This window comes from Dermacentor variabilis, chromosome 11 (assembly GCF_050947875.1).
Source record: "Dermacentor variabilis isolate Ectoservices chromosome 11, ASM5094787v1, whole genome shotgun sequence".
In the NCBI taxonomy this organism is placed as follows: domain Eukaryota; kingdom Metazoa; phylum Arthropoda; class Arachnida; order Ixodida; family Ixodidae; genus Dermacentor; species Dermacentor variabilis.
Genome location: NC_134578.1, coordinates 119,481,869 through 119,487,868, shown reverse-complemented (window position 1 = coordinate 119,487,868; position 6,000 = coordinate 119,481,869).

Below are 6,000 nucleotides of genomic sequence, written 5' to 3'. Positions count from 1 at the left end.
TTCTTTCTTTTCTTAATCTCGGTACATACAGATCATGGTGCACTATTTTAAAACAATTAAATTAGGGGGTTTTACGTACCAGAACCAATATTTGATAGCGAGGCACGCCGTAGTGTGGGACTCCGTAAATTTGCACCACCTGGGATTTTTTAATGTGTACCTAAATTTAAGTACACAGTGTTTTCACATTACGCGCACTGTTTTAGCATGCTCTGATGGGATAGTGAAGGGTACACTACCTTGCACAAGTTGAGGTGTATCTTTGCTGTGAAGTTTTTAAGCCATCAGAATGAATGCTCGCGTTTTGTGTTTAATTCATGTGTTCCTCATCAGCCACACTAATTCTGCTTATTTAGCGATGATTTATTGAGTTGTCATAAGTGTTCAATGTTTTGCTCACGCATAGAGGATGCCTTGTCTTCAGAATGCACGATGCCCCAATTTTTATTCAATATTTATTTTCTTTTGTTAGTCAGTTCGTACAGATCATGGTGCACTGCTTTAACTGGTTTAGTTTTAATAGAAATTGTTGATGCGCCACTTTGTCAGACACGTTTGCATAATCTAAGAAAATGGCATCAGTTTGTATGTTGGTGTCAAAGTTAACATGCAAATCATGAATGAAAATGGACAGTTGTCTCGCATAAGAAACCCCTTTTGAAAGCCACGCTGGGATGAATGAAAAGTATTTTTATCGAGAAATGCCACGATATGAGAGTAAATGACATGCTGAATGATTTTGCACGGGACACTTAATTACAATCACCACCATCAATCAGCCTATTTGATGTCCAATACAGGACAAAGGCTTCTTCCTGTGATCTCCAATGACCCCTGTCCTGTGCCAATAGATTCCAGCTATCACCTGCGAATTTCTTTTCATCACCACACATAGTCTTCTGCCGGCCTCGGCTGCGCTTTCTTTCTCTTGGTGCCCATTCTGTAACCCTAATGGTCCACTGATTATCTAACCAACTCATTATATGGCCTGCCCAGCTCCATTTTTTCTCTTAATGCCAATTAGAGTATTGGCTACCCGTTTGCTCTCTTCCTGTCTCAACGTTACACCTAACATTCTTCATTCCATAGCTCTTTGTGCGGTCCTTAACTTGTTTTTGAGCTTCTTTGTCAGTCTCAAGTATCTGCCTCATATGTCAGCACTGGCAGAATGCACTGATTGTACACCTTTCTTTTTAATGATAATGGTAAGCTTCCAGTCAGTATCTGACAATGTGTGCTGAATGCGCTCCAGCCCATTTTTATTCTTCTATGAATTTCCTTCTCATGATCAGTGTCCCCTGAGTAATTGACCTAGGTGACCATACTCCTTCACAGACTCGAGAGGCAGACTGGCGATCCTGAACTCTTGTTCCCTTGCCCAACTATTTATGATCATCTGTCTTCTGCATATTAATCTTCAGCCCAACTCTTATACTTTCTCTGTTGAGGTCCTAAATCATTTCTTATAACTCGTCCCCAGTGTTGCTGAACGGGACAATGTCATCTGCAAATCGAAGGTTGCCGAGATATTTACCATTGATCCTTGCTTCTAAGCCTTCCTACTTTAATAGCTTGAATACTTCTTCCAAGCACGCAGAATATAGCAATGGAGAGATTGTGTCTTCTTGTGTGACCCCACTCTTTATAGGTATCTTCCTACTTGTGTAGGATAAGGTAGCTGTGGAATCTCGGTAGATGTTTTCCAAGATATTTACATAAGCGGTCTGTACTCCTTGATTACGTAATGCCTTTACGACTGCTGGTATCTGACAAATTCTTATCACAAATGGTATCTTTGTGCTATGGGATCAAACGCCTTTTCTTAATCTATGAAAGCCATATAGTGAAGCTGATTGTGCTCTGCGGGTTTCACCTGATTGATGGCATGGATACGATCCAATGTAGAGTATCCTTTCATGGAACCTGCCTGTTCCCTTGGTTGACTGAAGTCCAGTGTTGCCCTTATTCAATTGGAGATTATCTTGGCGATTACAAAATACTGGAAGTAAGCTAATGGGCCTATAATTTTTCAATTCTTTAATGCCTTGTTTTGTGGATTAATATAATATTGCCATTCCTTCAGTTCTCTGGGACTCTTGAAGTCCATAGACAGTCAGATAAAGGGCCGCTAGTTTTTCAAGCATTATGTCTCCTTTATCGTTGATTACATCGACTGGTAGTCCATCTTCTGCCGCTTTTCCCTGTTTTATGTCTTGCAAAGGCCTTTTTAACTTCTAATGATATAGGGCAGTACTTTAGTGGGCAATCTTCTTTTGCCAGATTTGAAGATAGGATGGACCTACTGCACTTTCCAATCGTTTGGCATGTGACCTACAGAGAGTGAATGATAAAAGAAAATACACAGATATGTAGTAATGCTATGTCTGGTGTCCTTTAACAGCTTGGAATTAATATCAATGGCGCTTGTCGATGAAGAAAGCTTAGTGTTATATAACAAAGATAAATTTCCATCATGAAATATTGTGATAGCAGGCATAGTAGACGGAGTTCTGGCCGGTGGCGTAGGCAAATATGTGCTAAAAACGATGTTAAAGGTGTTATCACATTCGAGATCTCCAGTCGTTTATCCGAATTCGTTAGAGTGACAACGTGATTCAATAGGGTTGACGACCTTCCAAAATTTCCTCGGTTTATCATTTAACAATTTTGTCAAATCGCAGTCGAAAACTTTGTGCTTATCATTGCGCAGGGCAATCAGGCAGGAATTCTCAGCAGTATAATATCACTGCCACGCATTAGACAAGGCTCTCAGCTTAGCAGCACAAAACAAGCACTGTTTTTCTGCCTTCTTATCTCTTTAGTGCCTAAGTGTACCGTAGCTTTTGGTGGTTTTCATAGAAAATAAACTTCGGAATGAATTTGTTGGATGCTCACGTGTTAAGGATGCCTAGTCCTCAGAATGCACGATGCCCTAATTTCTTGTTCAATTTTTTTTCCGAGTCTCAATTCACACAGATCATGATGCACTTTCAGAATGCATGGACAGGGCAGCAAAGTGTACACTACCTTGCACAGGTTGAGGTACAATATCATTGCTGTGATGTTTTCAAGCCATGAGAATCAATAGCCACATTTTATGCTTAATTCACGTGTTCCTCGTCGACCACGCTATTGTAATTCTGCTTATTTAAAGATTATTTATGAGTCATCGCAAGTGTTCAGTTCTTTGCCCACGTGTTGAGGATGCCTAGTCTTCGGAATGCACGATGCATCAATTTTTCATTCCCTGCTTATTTTTTTCCCCTCTCTTTTTGTAATCTCAGTTCACGCAGATCATGGTGCACTGCGTTAGAATGTTATGGCAGTTAAGTGCACAATGTGTTGCACAGGTTGAAGTACAATATCTTTGCTGTGATTTTTTTCAAGCCATGAGAATGAATAGTCACATTTTATGGTCAATTTCATGTTCAACTGTTATTCTAGTTCTGTTTATTTAAGAATTGTTTATTGTGCCGTGTGTCCAGTGCTTTGTCCATGCAAATCATGGTACAATTCTTTAGAAGGCAGGGCAGTGAAGTGTACACTGCATTGCAGTTTGAAGTGCAATATTTTCACTGTTAATTACATCTCTATTAAAATATTTGTCTGAGTATTCTTGTCCGTTGTCGTGCTGCCATGTTGCCAGGAGGCTTAGTTTTCATGATATGCGAAGTCCATCTCTTGTTCTCTGGTTTTTCCCTTTATTTTCAGTTTGTACAACTAAATGTAAAACACTCTAACTTGTAGTCCTTGCATGTCACAGATGTTACCAACATGTGGGGCACAAACGAAGTAGCTCATTAGCAAAAGTCATGTTGGAATCAGTCGTTATATTTTCCTCTACAGATTAACATGTTACTATGCAGCCTTCTCTGTGTTAACACGCCTGTGAACCTTAATTCTAATCAATTTCTGTGGACACAATACAAGCAACATACGGCATTCAGAACTTTCTTGCTACTTTTGTGTTGCAGATTATGAATGTTTCAGTAACTTGCCGACATTCACTCACCTAAATTCAATTTAGCTTTATTTTCATTTGAGACAAAGGCTTCTGGACTAAAAGCTGCTTTTTAGCAGCTTCACTAGGTCCAGAAACACAGGGAATGCACAACACAAACGTCCAAAGAAGAGCCACACAGCAAACAGAGTAACACAAAAAAAACATAATACGCAAAGGGTCTCGTGCTATACATGCCGAAGTACATCATACACAAACAAAGAAAAAATTTTACATATTGTTACGAGGTTAAAAGTAGTCAGACGTATATTTACAGGATATTTACGATAATCGTAGCGGCTGACAAGACGGTAGACAGCGCGCGAAGTACAGAGCATCGTCTTCCGACCAAGCTGACATCATCATCTTCGTCAGCATGTCACAATATGTATGGTAAACGAACGTATTGACACTTTTCATGGAGCAGTTTGTTGTAGAGAAATGAGATGGCACACCGCACGTCTCCTCACTGACAGCACACGAATATGAAACCATTACCGCTTCCACCTTGCTTCTGTACAATCAGCTGTTGGAAATAGAACTGAGTTTTCGCTAGTGCACTGTGCTCCAATCATGTGGATTGAAGACGTACAGTAGTTGGCTGCAAAAGTGGTGGCTGGCATACTAAGGAATGGAATGAATCTGTGCAGCAAAATTAGTGGACTGTTTCTGCAATTGTCCGCACATGTTGCCGGCACTTCAAGATGTACGGCTTTCTTCGAGGATACAGAAATTTGCCCATCCACCAGCGTTGTATCGTTAACCTTCAAAGAAAGTGCTTCAGCCCCGGGATGACGGCAAGAGTCAGTATCGCTCGTTAAACACAGACAGAGAGAGCAGCGCCGCTTCGTGTCATAGTAGGTTCCTGCACAGTATCTACAAACATCTACCCCAACTGGCACACAATCTTACACCCACTCTATTGCCAACGTGTTAATAAGTGAATGGGCACACACTTGAATATGCATGCCATATACGCACAATAAATAAGGGACTGCAATTATAATACACGAATGGTCGAAGCCGAATGCTTTGTGACGGTCCACAAGAGTAAGCGAGCTGCTAGCAATAAGACACCTTTGCTACAAGATATTACAATGTACAAAACGGCCACGTTTCAAGCCTCGCGCGCAGCAAGAACAAATTTGTCGCAAGTGAGCACACCCACAAGTGTTTAGGCAGAAATAATCAGATGGTGGACCGCACCAAGGAAATTTGAGTCAGAAATGTGACAAGCCGCTGCTTCAAAAATTTGCCATATAAAGAACGAAGAGCAACACACTAATCCTGATTCAATTCATGAACGGAAAGTTTGGATAGCTTGGAATATGTATTTAGCCTTGCTTTTAAAACAAGCACCATATACGCTGTTTGGACCTAGCATAATCAACTTCCAAAGCACTTTTGCATGTTCTCCGAAACTGGAGTCAAAGCTTCGTGTCATCCACCCAGTTACCATCTACAACACCTTCCAAAAAAGAGGTTTGCTAAGCCACACCAGCGTCATTCACACCCACTGTAAACGCGGAGGCAACGGACGCAGTTGAGGCAAGCAATGGATGCGTCGCCACATGATCAAAACATGGCAGCGGCCACGGGACTGCCATGAAAAGGGTCAATAAAGGAAAGTTGCATCATATAACATGCGAGCAATGCAACAATGGCAGGCACGTTACGTTTTCAAATTTACAAATATACTGCAGCAGTAATTCATTTGTGAAAACTATTGTGTGATCATACCCAGTCAGAATAAAGGAATATTATGTTGTAGTGACTGAAATTTGCAACTAATTCGAAAGTGGGGAACGAAACACGTTCCTTGTTTATGTGTGCACAATTTACTGCTGTGGTGTTAAATTCAATATGGAAGCTAGGAATTTTATAAATTTGAGTCGCAAAAGAAAAAGTTCGCACAATACGAGAATAGAGAGGTTTAGCTTGTCTGGTATTTGGGTAAATCCAGGTGGGCGTTGGGGCGGAGGCGTAAACGTGAGCGGCTT